Source organism: Strix uralensis, chromosome 1 (genome assembly GCF_047716275.1).
Source record: "Strix uralensis isolate ZFMK-TIS-50842 chromosome 1, bStrUra1, whole genome shotgun sequence".
NCBI lineage: Eukaryota > Metazoa > Chordata > Aves > Strigiformes > Strigidae > Strix > Strix uralensis.
Window position 1 is genome coordinate 44,126,723 of NC_133972.1, and position 15,768 is coordinate 44,142,490.

Genomic DNA, 15,768 nt, shown 5'->3' on the forward strand with positions numbered 1-15,768 from the left:
CAACTAATAAGGAAAACAGTGGACAAAAAGTTCAGGAAAAAGAATTTTTTTTTCTAGCATTTGCAATAAAGTCACCTCCAAAGTAATTACAGACTTTCCACACCCTGTAGGGCTGCCTGTTTGTCATATATAATAATGCTACACTAGGTTGGGTTTTGTATATCTGGTGACACAGCGCAGGAATGTAAAAAGCAAAAGTAAGGGACTGATAAAGCAGCCTGGAGACTTTTCTTGAAAATTTGTTATTTCTGCTCAGAAATCTGTGACCATGATTCAAAGAAACTTTAAAAAAATGATTCTTTAGTGAACACCAGAAGACACTCAAACGACCATCTATAAGCATTGAAAAAAAATAAAAATAAAAATGGTAAATAGGAGTCTTAAGTATGACTGAGAGAAACCAGGCAAAATAAAGGATCAGCATTATGAGAAGAAAACATTTCAGGATCTCAGCAGGGAACAGCCTTGAGCTCAGACAGTTCTACACCTAACATCTAACCTAGGCTGGGTTAACTCTCATGACATCATGCGCTGACACAGAAACCTGCTGGGGTGAGATGTCTTGAAGAACATAGCCAGAATTCATCTGTTGTAATAATGTCTAATGGCCATTTCAAAACCTTTCACTCTCTAGACAAAATAACACTCTTTTTACAAAATCTTTCTTCTTCATTTATTAGAATACAATTAACTTAGGGGGTTTGCTACATTCCAAATTTTCTCTCTGATTGTTTACCAAGAATGGGTACAACATACATTTCTTCTAACAGCTACATAAATCACGCTTGCACAGTGCACATCAAGATCTTACACATTTCAGGAATAAACTCTAGTTAAAAGCACTTAGCAGAAACTTAGTTTTTCTGGGTCAGCAAGAATGAGCCTTTATGTTTTGCAGCAGCTGCCCAAGCAGGTATTTTCACTGTGCCAAAGACTGGGGATACATACAGTAGTGTCTGATTGCTCAGTGTAAGTCTGGAAGTCAACTTTCTCAAAGAAGGATTAGATGTCCATTTAAGATATTTTGAGTTGCACTCCCAGAAACTTGGACATATAAAAGGTGTTTGTCAGTTCTAAAATAATTTCCTTCCATTTTTGCTCAAGGAGTGTACACAGAGATTTAGTGGCAATACTATTCCCCATAAATTTCCTAGCTGGTATTGATTTAAACAAAGGGACAGACTTCCAATTAGTGCAAACTGGCACAGATTTGAAAATTTTAGATGGAAAAGTGGAATGTATGGAATAGTTTCAGAAGAATAATCCTGAATTCCTATAGAAGTTTCCATTTTCAACTCTATAGCATTTTCCCCAAAATATTAAAGAATTTGTCTGTGTTTAAAGAGAAAACAGGTATAGCTTGACCAGAAGCCTAGATTAGACCTGACAACGACTTGTTTTGAATCCTAATCTATTTCTGTACACCTATATCATATTTTTCCTTACCATCTCTGCTCAGAGCCACAACACAACTCATGCTGCATGTGGATACTTGGTCACATGTAGGCATGCCAGGCTCTCAGACAAAAGCAGATGAATCAGGAACTGCTTCTTTCCAAGGTGGGAAAAGATTTATGTGTTATGGAAACATTGAAACTTTGTGAATGAGGAAAACAACACATCTTAAATGAATTCAGACATAAGGAGGGGGGAGAGGTCCATGGAATAGTAAATAATAATTCTCATTTTATTGTGTTCACTTGCAAGGTGATATTTAAATACTGTCTCCCAGAGTAAAACAGTAATGCCATGCCATTGTATTGCTGCCTAGTTTTCATCAATAGACTATTTCTAAAGAATCAACACCTACAACTGCCATGCTTCTGACAGAAACTAGTTTGTCTGAGCTATGTTTATACCTCTTTAATACCTTTATAAACTAAATAATTTCCATTTATGTGAGATAGTAGCTTTGGTTTTATGTCATACAGCAGATGTAATCCAGGCTCTAATGGTGTCTAGACTTAGTTCAAATGCTCACAGCCTGTTTGCTTGGAAACTAGATGATAATAATATATTACCTTGTTCATTGTCCTACCCACTTAATATCCTTAGTGCAGAATTGCACTGAAGTTCCTTGCAGAACTAGGGTCAGTTCTCTCCAGCATTCTGTCAAGGAAAAGAAGTTATGTGAGTTTATACTCATGGAAAATTGATATCCTCAAAAATCTTACTGTTCACAGAACAATGGTACTTATTAGCAGAACTGAAGCTGAACTGGAGAAACCATACTGTTACATCAAAGATTGCTCATAAGCCATAGTAGCTCAAACTTTATCATTTGTTTTTGACATTACTCTTCTAGGTGTTGCCTGTTATGTTACATGATATGATATTCATATAATGAAGCTTATCAATTTATTTTGTAACAATTATCAAAAATCTAGTTTTTACCCAGGCAGTTCAAATCTGACATCACTTATGAAGATAAGTCACTTCTAGCTAGTCATCTTTGTTTCCCTCCACAAAAATTTTTAATCAGAAGGATTCCAGATCAGAAGGACAGTTTTTTTTCCCTGTCCATCAGAAGAATATGACACAACAGAAAGATCAACCACAATCAACACATAAATGATGCAGAGATTTTTGTGTTGATGTGTTGGGTTTGCTTGTTTATGGTTGACTGGTTTGCGTGTTTTGTAGAGGTGAAGTATAGTGAAACATTACTAAGTACTTAATAAAATAGATAATGTTCGGGAAAAAAGGACTAAATCATTAACATTCTTTCAACTTTCTGTGAAAGTCATGATCAAGCAGGCTGGTAGTCACGGGTATGAAACACTAGTACTTCCTGGAAACATCAGGCTGGTAAACTAGCCCCTCTATTTGGGTTACTAGCCAGACAAACAGTTTGCATATGGAGACTTTTCTTTTGCTTCCAAAGCAGAACTTTTTTTTTGCCTTTCACTGACTGTAACACTACTCTACTAGGTGATGGGAAAATTTCTCTGAGTCAAGGTTCAGAAAAAGTCTGAAACTGTTGGAGAATGAATGAACATAGGTGGCAGCACTGTCTCACCCTGGAGGTTACATTATCACTCAGACCCAGCGGCATCTATTCAGACAACCTTCCACATCATAGATAATTTTTGTTTCAAAACTACAGACAGGGGAGACCACAAAATATGCTTCACCACAAGACAACCAAGTATTCTTTGCAGAATGAAGTGAAACAAACATTATAAAAAAGCATTTTAAAATAAGGTTCCCTGATGTTCTAGAGATATTTTGTAAGTAGACAGGAAAATGAACAAAAATAAAAATCACTTTTACTTTTTTTTTAAACTGCATCTTTTCTAGCAAGAGAAACAGAAAATAAAACAAATGAAATACTTCTTAAGCTCTAGAAAGCTTTGAATTTAGGATTCGTAGTATTCAAAAAGACCTCGCTCACTAGACCTGAATTCTGCAATTTACAGAAATGATTATACCAAGAGAATGTTGAGGTCACTGATAGTGAAGGATGACAGAGAAAAGAAAAAGGTGGAATAAGGTAAAATGATAAGGGAAGTTAAACAAAAACAAAAGATGCAAGGAAGAACACATCACGGAATCTACTTCCACTTCTTCCTTCCATTTTCTGTCTTCCACTCAATTATTTCCTCTCTGCCATTCACTTCCTTTTCTCAGGCATTCTCCCTTCTTTCTCTCCAACATTTAAACAGAAATGGAACCCACAGGTACACCCCTTTCATCCCCCTGTTTGCTACCAGAAATTATTCTCAATATGCGCAATTCATATATTGTCAATATGGGTTTATCAGAGAACTTGTTTCATAGACATGTTATTTTCTGAGACAATTCCACCATTTTCAAAGCAGGCTGTCAGCTTTGTAATAATATTTGTAGAAGCTTCTCTGTAATAATGAACTGGATGATCATTATGAAAGGAAAAATTTGGAAAGTATGCACTCAAGCAATCAGTGAAAGTAAGTAGAATAAGCAGGCAACATCTCCAAAAGATATGCTGTAGCAGCAAGCTCTGGAAGAGCTGATGGAGCTGATCAATTCAGTGCTACAAGCCAACATTCTTTATTTTGCCCTGTATTTAATGATCTTAGCAATGTGAGTAGTAAAATGACTTTTATGTCAGCCAGTCCTTGACATTAAAGTTCTCCCCCTCCCTTCCACCTTGGAACTACAAATTGTGATTTAATGAAAGACTTGACCCAAAAAGCTAGGCAATACCTGGGACCACACAACAGGTGTCAGTGCTAACTTTATGCCTGGAAGAATTATAAGATGCTCCTCAGAACAGAACTTGCTGCACTTCATCAACTAAATCTGGATCATGGGCTGCTGGCTCTGAAAAGTTGTATAACAGACCACAGACATGGGGAGAGAAGAAGGAAGATGCATGACATGGAGTGTGCAAATGATGAACTTTGCAATTATCCTGCCACCCTCCACCAGCTGGCATGATTTCAGGGCTATTGGATCAGGGTTCTTTCACTGAAGGCTCTTTGCTAACTACCCTTCCAGAAGACTCTTTGCTGTCATCAGAGCCTTCCCCAAAACAGCCCACTCTGTGGATTGATTTTCAGGACTCTAAATTCCCATTAAGACAGGTTGATACAGGCCTACATCAAAAATCAATCCCAAGATGGGGCTTTTTTTTGGCAGTGTCACCCACAGAAGTCTCAATATATTAAATACATTGTTGACAGGTTTTGAAGTCAAAAAAGTTGGGAGAAATGGAGCTGAAGTGTTTCATGTTGCTTCATACTCAAGCCATCATAAAGAAGATGCCACCTCACTGATACTTGTGTGAAGGTGGAAATTAGAGAGAAGCCCTTTGTTTTCCATAATGGTTGCCATTCATAATCCCATTCTGAATCCAAACATTGCCTCCAACATACTTTGTGACTAAAGTTTCCACTTAATCATAAAACATTGTCCTGTATTGATACCAACCTTCATCTGAACTCTAAATTATATAGGTGGTACAAAACCACTCTGGGTTTCTTTCATTCCCTAAACATACATCTGAAGTAATCCTTAAAGTAAGAATAGCTAAGTGACTAGTGCCCACAAGGAAATACATGACCTGAGTACATAAATGAAAATGTTGTCTAAGTGCACTATCAACACCAGACCTGTCCATGACCATGCAGATCACACAGGACATGACGGTATCTAGGTTCTTTCAATTTTCCTTTCATTCTTCCTTTCCCTAACTGTAGCTCTACCCTAATTCTAACACCGCTATCCCCACCAGTATAAAGCATAGGATATTGGCTCTGAGCACAGTGCTGAACACTGCCCACGGGCAGTGAGAGTTGGGACTGAGGGTTTAGTGTCCACCTGAGACCCACCAGCCTTGCACACTCAGTCCAACCCCACCCCAGTCTGCAAAGTCCCTGACACAGGGGTTCATACAAAAACATGCCTCCAGCACCTTCTAAGCCCAGCTCTTACTGCAGTCATGCCTATGCAGAGCTCTCCCATCCCTGCATAGTAAGCATCTCTGTGCAGCTGACTGAAAAACAACTTCCCTAAAGGATAAGGCATGAGGTTTTCCATTTTGGCATCTTCTCCTCTTCCCCAGATTAACCATATTCCCTACCTTACTCAGAGGTGCATAGATGTGCCAAGCCTCAAGCAAAACTCAAGGCGTGGGCATTGGCCTCTATGGACACCAACTCTCATAATATCCCAGGGACCATTCCTAAGCCAACACAAAGAGGGGGTCAGCTATGTTTCTGCCCTCTCCTCTAATGTTCTTAAAGAGGCAGTCAAGCCATCTTCCAGTGTTATCTTTTGTGACAATCTGCTCAGTCTCCTTCTGAAAAACCTTCAGCTTCTGATCACTTTGGATACCATTCTACAATGAGAGATGCCTTCACCAACTTGGACCTTCAGATTAGATGTCTGCAGGCAGCAGCAAATGGTAATTTTGGGCTGTTCTCTCCAGATGTTGACTAACTGAGCAGAAAGCTCACAGTCTTGATTTAGGGGCTAACACAAAAGCCCAGAGTAGGGTGTGAAAAACTTTCAAAGAATTTTGTTTAGCTTAGAGCTATACTGTTGCTATAGGACATATAATTTACAGAATTCTTTGAAGGGCCATAAGGACTTTTGCCCATGTTTCACTAAATCTTACTGTTTGGATTGAGATAGCCTGCATCTGATTCCCTGCTGAGTACCCAGTTTTAGAATTTAAGGTAATGCAAGCAACAGAGTTACACCTGTAAAATGTCTAGGAAGTTTTCTAAACATCCATACATCAGTGAGTCATGGGAAAAAAACATTGTTCATGCTTACAGCAAGAGTCTCTATCCAAAGTCCAAGGGAGTAAGGGAAGTAAAGATGTTTTGACCTGAACAATGGAGGAGGCTTGCATGCCTTGCTAGGTGTGTGTGCAGCATTTATAATCTGTGTCTCGTATTCTGACTAGTCTTATTTTGAGTATGGGCCTTAAATCCACTTTCGCTTCCAGTTCTTATCCCTCCCCAATACCAAAAAACCCCAGCAAGACCATCTCTTCTCAGTCATTAGCTATGAGGTGCTGAAGCGTAATAGCAACAGCTAATCAGAGTCCTTTATATTATAGTGGTATGAATCCTAAAAAGGCCTTGATAGACCATATATGGGCTATCTGTCCTAGAAGGAGTCTATATTGTATGGACACAACTGGGACGGCTTACTGAAGCTGTCTAACCTGTCATGCATGTGTAGTCTGGGAAGCTCACAAGAGCTATCTAACAGAACGCAGTGGCCATGGCCCCAGCAGCTGACTGAAAGTAAGAAGGAGGCTCTCTTCACTGAGATCCTGCGTAAAGCACATACAGTGTGTTACAGATTTCCATGCAGAGCTCCATCCTACCTTTCTAATATTTTCTTACTAAGTACAGGACATCTGGAGAAGAGACAGGTAAAATGGCTGTGTCATTCAGCAGTTCCAAGATTAGGTGTCCCCCACTTCCCTCCTGACCTCAGAGGGCACACAGGTGGTCACACGGGGAATCATGTTGGTGCTCACAGGGGGAATCATCAGTTCATCCTCCTCTCCTGCCCCCTGGTTCCTGGCACCAGATCTCCCTGCTGGTCTCTCTCCATTCAGACATCCTGTGCTTCTTTCCTCTGACAGCCCATGACCAATGATGGACATGACATCGTCACAGCATTTTTAAAACAAAGGTATTGCTTCTTTTAGCCAGAAAGAACAAAGCATGCAGAGAAAATTATTTCAAAACTAGAATATGAATGTCTGTTTTATTTTTCCTTGCTGTAAAGGTGGCCTAGGTTGCTGTTTTCAAGTTAGACAGTCCTAAGAAAAAAATTTTCAACTCACAAAATAAATCTATGTGCAATGTATGAAGCTGAACAAGGGGCAAATCAGACTCCAAAATACTTTTCTGAAAGTTTTCAAAAATTTAAAATATTAAGCCTAAAACTGACTTTTTCTTTTCAGTGGGCATTTTGCCCTCTCCTATCTTACAGAGGTTTGATCTAGTTCGCACTGAAGACTACAGATGAAATGGCTGGAAACATTTAACTGAGTGCAGTGGACATTGGATTAGGACTTCATTCACAGTCATTCACACACTATCCAGTAACTGGAAATAACACATACACAACTTCCCTCCTGCTAAGAAGTTAACCCATCATTTCAAGGATGTCCCAGTGATCCCCTCTAAGATCTCACATTGCAATAACTATGCATAATACTTAATACTATTTGCAGCTGGCAAGAAGATTTCATACCACCCTGCTGAAAATCGTCCGCTTTACTCATACATGAACTCATCAGTTGTTATCTGAACTCTGATGAGTACAGAACATCACAACAAGCTCTTCAGCAATGCTGTAGTTAGTGAGCACAGCAAGCCTGTCCATTCCAGTAAACAACTTCTCCTTAACCTATTTTCAGACACACAGCTATCAGATCCCCAAATATTTTAAAAAGCTTTTGAAAGTCTGGGTTGAACACTGCTGGTGACAGCCCAGTTTCCCAGTCATAACACAAGAATAAATCTGTCTGTAAGAATGAAAACTTTCTCTTAGGCCAAATCAAGGCTATGTAGCAAATACATGCAGCAGTTGGGATCAGACAGTCCATGTACTTCTAGAATTAGGAAACGCATCCTTTTGACCATGCTGTAAACAGTGCATCAGACATAAAATTAATTTTAAAAAAATTCAAACATTAATAGCTTTCCTAATGGAAAAAAACAGAAGAAGAAGTCAATTATGTATTTCAAACACTAGTCACATTGCTCAGTGTACTTCTGGAAAACACATTTACTAAAATGAAAACAGTAGGATAGGACAGGACAAGACAGGGTCCCTTTCTAAAGGGAACTGAGGAAAAATTAACTCAACTGATGTGATTATGAGGGAATTCTTAGAGGCTATTTACATCAAGGAAAGCAATGCTTTTCTGGCTCTGGCATGGGTCTCCTTCAGCATTTGCCAGCATCTAGCACACCCAGGCAATGTCTGTGTCATGGGACATACCCAATGGCATGCCACTGCAGTTTTGGTCCCTTATCAAGATGAGGAGTGAGACTTAAAATGCCACCCTCAGAATGCTGAGGTAATCGGCATGCTGACTCTCTACAACTGTGAGAGATGCTCCTAAGGAGAGTTAAAATGTCACCTGCATAGCTTATGCATTGAAATGTGACCTGCTATATTTTGATGTAATGCCAGGAACTATGATGCTAAAGCATTAACCATATTCTGCAAGCTGATCAATATCAGTATAAATTTGATAATGCTGACAGGAGTTTAGATTATAGTAACACAAACAGCTAACAAAGGGCAGCCAGAAAGACCCTCAGAAGTGAGGAAGACAGCAAGGCACACAGCCTTTATCACAGCACTGAAAAAAGAATCAGGAGAAAAAGCTTTGGATGATCTGCATTTGTGCCTTTATCTGTTCCTCTGAAATGTTGGAATGTGTTTCTTTACCACAGAGGGGAAAGTTAATGGAAGAGGTGGTGAATGGATGGAAATAACCTGAAGTGATTTATGTTCAGATGAAGGTGGTGAGTCATGACTCCCTTGAGCAGGAGCATTTAGTCTCTAAGGTATATAAATAACATACTTGGAAAACTGCAAGTTGCAGGTTGTAGCCTTGTTTTATTTGGCTGTCCTAACTTTAACTGGGGTTCAACAGATCCAATTTTTCAATTTCAGACCATTAGAGAGAAGAAGAAAAGGAGGTTGTAATTTTTTTGTCTTGACTACCTCATGATCTTTTCAGCACATAAAGGTCACCTACAGCGGATATCAATAATCACACTCTTTACAGTTTCCTTAAAGTTCATCATTTTAGTGAACCACTTCACAGGTTACTAAACCGAACCAAATTACTGCTCAGCAAGAGTGAATTGGTGCCTTTCCTATATAATTTTATGTGTTTCCTCTGAGTCTTCTCTACTCCAAGGCATTCAAGTATTTGGCACAAGACTTGAAACATGAACTGACTGTAAAGGGCTAGAATTATCTGGATGTTTCAAAAGTACAATTTTAGATAGATTTCTCCAGGAATGGTTAAACAGCGCACACACCCCCTTTTGATTTGAAAGAGAAAATTCTGGGAGTCAAAATGCTGTAATTGGTCTCTTTGAGTGACTTGGGGTGGAAATTTACCCCACATCTTCAACAGTACAATTAAATTCAGGATGTTGGTCAGACCCAACACCTAATTTTTCAAGGTGATATGGGTTCATAACTCTGACTGAAGTCCCTCAGAGCTGCAGGGTCTCATAGCCTTTATTAAGCAGCCAAAACTGATCACACAAAATTACAGACTGCTTTTCAAAATGCAGTCCACCACTCCTTTGAGTCTTTCTCATGGAAAGGGCAGATACCATATCCATTTACTGTATTACACAAAAAGAGTCAAAAATGTAATGAAGGTTTTAAATGGGAAATGTGATAGAAATATCTTTATTAGTCCACTTTTACAAAATCTCTGATTTTCCCCCAGGCCTTAAAGAAGGTCATTTTCAGTAAAAATTACATCCCAACTAGGGTTCTTGACATCGATTTGATTTGACTTTTTAACTTAAATGCTTACAATTTAAAGACTCTGTGTTTCCATATATGAGAGGAGATTAGTATATACATCACTTGATGTGCATGCTGTAAGACAGCCCAAAATACCCACAAAAGTGAATACAGATATACCCATTCACTTCAGTGTAGCAACACCCATGCAGTATCAGTTTAAGTATCTCACTCAAATTATTATCCTGGAACTACATATGCATTTCTGAATTCCAGGTTGCTTCTTTGATAACTTCCTTATCCCTGTTTCTTAAGCTTCAGCATGTAGGAGTTGTTAATAAGGAACAGTTTCTCAGGCTTCCACAAAGCATATCTGGAATGGAAAGCAGAGAGAAAACCAGTGATCCAGCAGCTACCCCAGGGGAAAGTACTGCCCTCCCTCTCAGCGCTCGCTGAAAGCTAGCAAGGTCTCTTGTGGTGGTTACCAAGTTTTCTCTTGGCTAGAGTATCTTCTGGTGGTTTATAGTAGATTTATTTCTTGATCTTCCTATCAAGTGTAAACAGAGATCTTACACATTTCAATTAATCTACTTTTGTGCAGTGAAAAATCTATCTTTTTAATAACATAACTTTTCCTATCTATATTTACAATTCCACTGCTCTCACAAGAGATGAAGACATTTTTCATCTCTCTTTCACAGACAGTATCCTACTGTTAGTATGTTAAAATATTTTCTTTCAAAGGCAGCTTTGAGAAACCAATATCTGCAAATATATTGCTGGTTATTTGTACTCAGGTATTATGCCCCAGATAGTACGGAATCAAGATTTGTATTTGCCCACATTTTGAGCTTTTTAAAAACAGGTAAATATGTCAGTTAAAACTCTACTTTCTTCACTCAGTATTTTTGAATGTCTAGAGGTCTTTTCCCATGTAGAAACTAAATAAAATATATGTTTGTGAATGCCTCCATATAACATGAATGCCTGCATATAAATATAACCATCACAGTTCATTTAGAATATTCGTGCAATTTCAACGAGTGAAATGAAGAAATATTGAACTAGTGTGGGATTTTATGTCGCTTTAGGTAGACTGAAATCTTGGAAACCAAGTATGACCATAGCTCTGATGATTTTATTTTTCAGTTCAGGGATTATCAGATGAGCATGACATTGAAAAATTAATTTGAAAATGACAATGTGTATTGATCTCGGACCTGCCGGGATCGGGGCGACACGCTGAATAATGACAAACTCACTCAAGTTTGTTGGAGGGGGAGCATTGCCAAGAGCAAATGCCGCTGCACTGTATGCAAGCTCCCAATATATTATCAATTGTTTACATAGTTTCATTTCTACTTCTACATCCTACTGACTTTCAGATTTTGTCTGTTTACTGCTCACACGCTCACCATGCTCTCTGCAGGTGGTGTTCCGACCTGCTGCTTCTCATGCTGGCAACATGGTGTTCCATAATGTTGCCTCATTTATCCAGAATCATTCTTCTAACCTAAAGGTCAGTTTACATTTTGCTAACCACCAATTTGTAATTCCCACAATGTGGGTAGAGTAATAAAGAATATTAAAAGAACTACAGTAAAAAGAAAACATACTAATACTGCATAGTGAAACTCTGTATTTTGCTCGAGTCTAGTATACCACTAGATTAAAATGGTTTCACAATTAATAGAAAGCTTCCCTTGTTTAGGCTGTTCTTAATGTTCCAGCAATGTTGCATTGATGATTTACCCATAATTAGATACCTGTTAGTCATATGACACAAACATATTGTTTTACTTATTCAGACTCAATGGCAAACAATTTTAATTGTGCAGTGCAACATTTTTTATTGTACTGGTTCTTTATCAGGACTATTTTAATACACAAGCTTCATTTTCATATTTAACTGCAGCTATTGTGGCTTAGTCTGTGGTTATACATTTCATCAAATCAGAAAGCTCCCATAGTGTGGATATCTTCTGTAGAGTACCTTACGGAAACTCCGTCTTTATGAGATCAACTTATTAATATCTGTGAGTTCACACTTCAGTAATAATAGTCACAACGCTGCAAACAGGAAACAAACTTCCCTTGGGTAACCCGAAACACGAGGGGGAAGCGGCATTCCAGTGATACCATAAACTCCACATCTCTTTTGAAAGAGTGACTGGATAACATCATAGCAAGTCCTCTCCTAGATGATGGCTCTTGTCTTGGCTTAGTATTTCCCAGGCGAAATTTCTCATTCAAGTTTCTATGATGTTGGACACTAAAAGCAAATAAATTCTTCCAGATCTGATGAAAGAAATACTGAGGGAACAACTGGGAAACCAGAATGCTTTCTAAAATCAGCCTCAGACAAATTAACCTGGCGTAACAGTTCAAGGCTATCATTCTGAGCAGAAACTCAAGACATCACATCCACTTTCCCAAGTGTTCTGCTACAGCCAACAGTATCAAGTGCAGCTGATATAAGAGTTAGTAAAAACATCTCATCTTCACCCAGTGTGGTCCACACTGAAAAAGAAAAGCAGTATGTGTACCAGTTCAAAGCCCGTGACTTGTGTAAGGGTTACAGGTAAAGCTAGAGCTCCTTCTTCTCAGGGTGAGGTGTTTCTTAAGATATCTAATCCAAAACTTTTTAATTGATCCATCTTGTTCCACTAACTCCCTTCCCATATTCCTACAGAAAAATGTAACTGTTTTCTGATTCTGCTGAAACATATTTAGGCCTTAAAAGTTGTATTATTTTGGTAACATTCACTTTTTTTCCGACTTATCACAAGTTGCCCACCTTTTCCCGGGTGCTCCTTCTCCAGAGCAGGACTGTTCACAGTAAAGGCAGACATGGCCCAGAGTGGCAGCTGTCCTGATCATACCTTTCCTCTTTTTTTTTTCCTCCGCATCAGCAGCTCCCAAAGGATGCCACATGCTCTTCTACAAGACCTGCTACGGTAGCCAGCTGAGACTGAAAAAGGACATTTTTTTGTCTAGCTATATATTTTAGATCAGTGCCAGCCCACACTGAGAGTTCACCTCTATTTCCTCTGCCAGGGTGTACTTAGCGAAGATTACTATTCTACATAGTAAGCAGCCTCCTGAATTCAACATGCTCTAGTGACAAGCTTTTCAAGATAAACACTTTTGAGTGATATTTTATCACAGTTTGAGTCCTAGCTTGCTTTCTGAAGGGTACAGCTACGCCCCAAAGCAGTTTTCTCCCTCTCTGCTATCTCTGCTCTCCTAGTTTGAAAAGCGACAGTTAATCTCGTCCAAGCCTCTTGCTACTTCTAGAAAAAGTAGTTTTGAAACGTGATCCATTCTCCTTTTCCCCGATTTTAAAGCAGTTAACACAGTTTCAGACGTGGATAACAAAAGCAGGGAATGAGGAAAAAGGGTGCCTCCTGTTCAGGGCTGCTGGGTTGCCATGCCTACCCTGGTGTTTACAGCTCCAAGCAGGCGGCTGGCCGGCTTCAGCTCCGGCAGTAAAACGATCCAGATACTGTACTCTTGACTTTTGCAAACTATGAGCAGGCGGGGGAGATTGCGCAACCACCAGAGCAGCTGCAGGACCTTTCCCTCACTGACCCGTCGCCAGGGCTGGGCACGCCAGCCTGTTTGTGTGCTGCTCCACAACCTTTCACCTACTTTGGCTATTTTGGCCCTGCCGGGAGCCTTCGGCAGCTCGACAGCTTCTGCGGCTGCAGCGTCGGGTGATAGAAAGATGAGAACGGGAAAATATGACCCTTGTTTGTAATGCTATTTCTGTCTTTTTTTTTTTTTTTTTCCCCATGCAAAGGGCCGCATAAATATTTAGAAAACAAACGTGTTAGTGGAATAAAGTATCAATCCAATTGTATAAACGCAGACCCAGGTGCAGGCAGAGGGGAAGCGCTTTGCCCATGGTACTGCTGGAAATTTCACGAAGCGCTGCGAATACAGCTCATGCCCTTCACTCATCAGGCCATTCCTCCTGCTTACATTCAAAACTTTCTAGTGCCACCACTAATTGCCACCCTGACTTACTGCTCCTCCTGGGTCATCCTTTACCCTTCCTTACAAAAGCTGAGTTAGAAGTTGCCTTTGTTAGTCTGGTTTCCCAAGGGAAAAAAAACTTCAGTAATGTTGCCTGTTCACCTGTTTACCAAACCACCTCTCCTAACCATTTCAACCAAATTTGGATAATCAACTTCCTATAAACTTTGTACAAACTGCCAGATGGTTTAGGGAGGAGAGATTCAAATTTTGGCCCACACTGAGGAAAATGCAGGAGAAAATCAGCCAAGCCTCATTCTACTAGAGAGCATCAACCCCACCAGTTGTTGTCACAGGTATTCTGGCTGGTCAGGAGAGGGCACCCACCCCAGCACAGTATATTGTGTCTGCAGCGCTTGTTGGCAGGTGAGTTAGGAAGAAGAGCCTTAAATTTGTGTCCCCATGGAGAAAAAGGTAGGGCAAAATCAGCCAGAACACCTTCTAGCAGACATCATCAGCATGGCCAGTTATCACATATTCTGGCTAGCCAGGAACATGGCTCTGACCTAAGTACAGCACGTTGTGTCTCCAGCACTGGGGAGGACATAAGGAGCATTGAGGAGGGAGACAGCTGATGGCAGTGGATAGCAATTAGGAGACAAATGGACAGGAATCCAGGCTTCATTTGTTCCACTCTTCTGGACCCAGCTGTTGTGCAAAAACCCACAATGTTAACGCAGCTCCATTATAGCAAAATATTACTGTGACAGAGCAACGGAAAGCGTTGTTACTGTCTTTTCAAAACTTGCCCCAGGGCAGTTCAGAAGAGGAAAGTTAAAATATTAAAGCAGCAGAAATGAGACCCCATCTGATGAATGCTGCAGTTCAGAATCTGGCACTGTCCTGCGCCATCAAAATGCTGTTCTCTGACACCTGCACTTCTGTCACGTGCACTGGGGCTTCAGGAGGAGGGGGGAAATGGTGGTTTGGAGAGGAAATAAAATTAGAACAAACAGTGCTGCAGTCAGGACAGATTGTGGAGTTATTTGAAGTGGTTACAGTTTTCACAGCCTAGTCTTCTTCACATGCAGCTTGGCTGACAATTAATCCTAATACATTGTTACTTTTGTGCCTAAATCTTAGCTGTCTTGCCCAATATTCAGGACATCTTTAACAATTATTTCCCAGATACATCATTTATGCTTACAGAAATGGAAAGTTATACTGTTCAGAACCTACTGTAATATATAACCTGTCATAGAAAGAGTGAGAAACAAAACTGCATTATGGAGACATGCTTCTTCCAGAAGCTCTTTGCAGTAGTAAAACTGTGTTAGTTGTTGTGCTGCTGATGTGTAAAATTCTTGCAGAAGTTTGTTTTGAATTGAAAAGCATCCAGGTTTTGAGTTACTGGAGCCTTGTCCTTTTAATACTTGGGGAAGGCAACATGCTTCCTGTATTTCCTGCAACTAGAATTTTACTCTTTGAACAGAGCTAAACTGAATAGGTAAGTTTTTTGTTCATCCCTTACTGCATATAACCACCAGGAAAACTATGAGAAAACATGTTGCTATAAAGAAAAGGAATGTAAACAGGAATTATTCCTAGCAGACTTTTTATCTATTCACAGAACAGAGTGTGCAATATGATTACTCACAAAGGTTATTCAACTTACTTATATTAAGCAGGGTCACCACACCAGCAGATTAGAGTATCTCAACAGGAACAGAAATACTGACTTCATATGCTAGAATAACTGCCTAGTGCAGAGGACTTTCTTGACTCAGATTTTATTGCAAAGTGTTAACCTTGAGCTTCTTGCTTGCCATT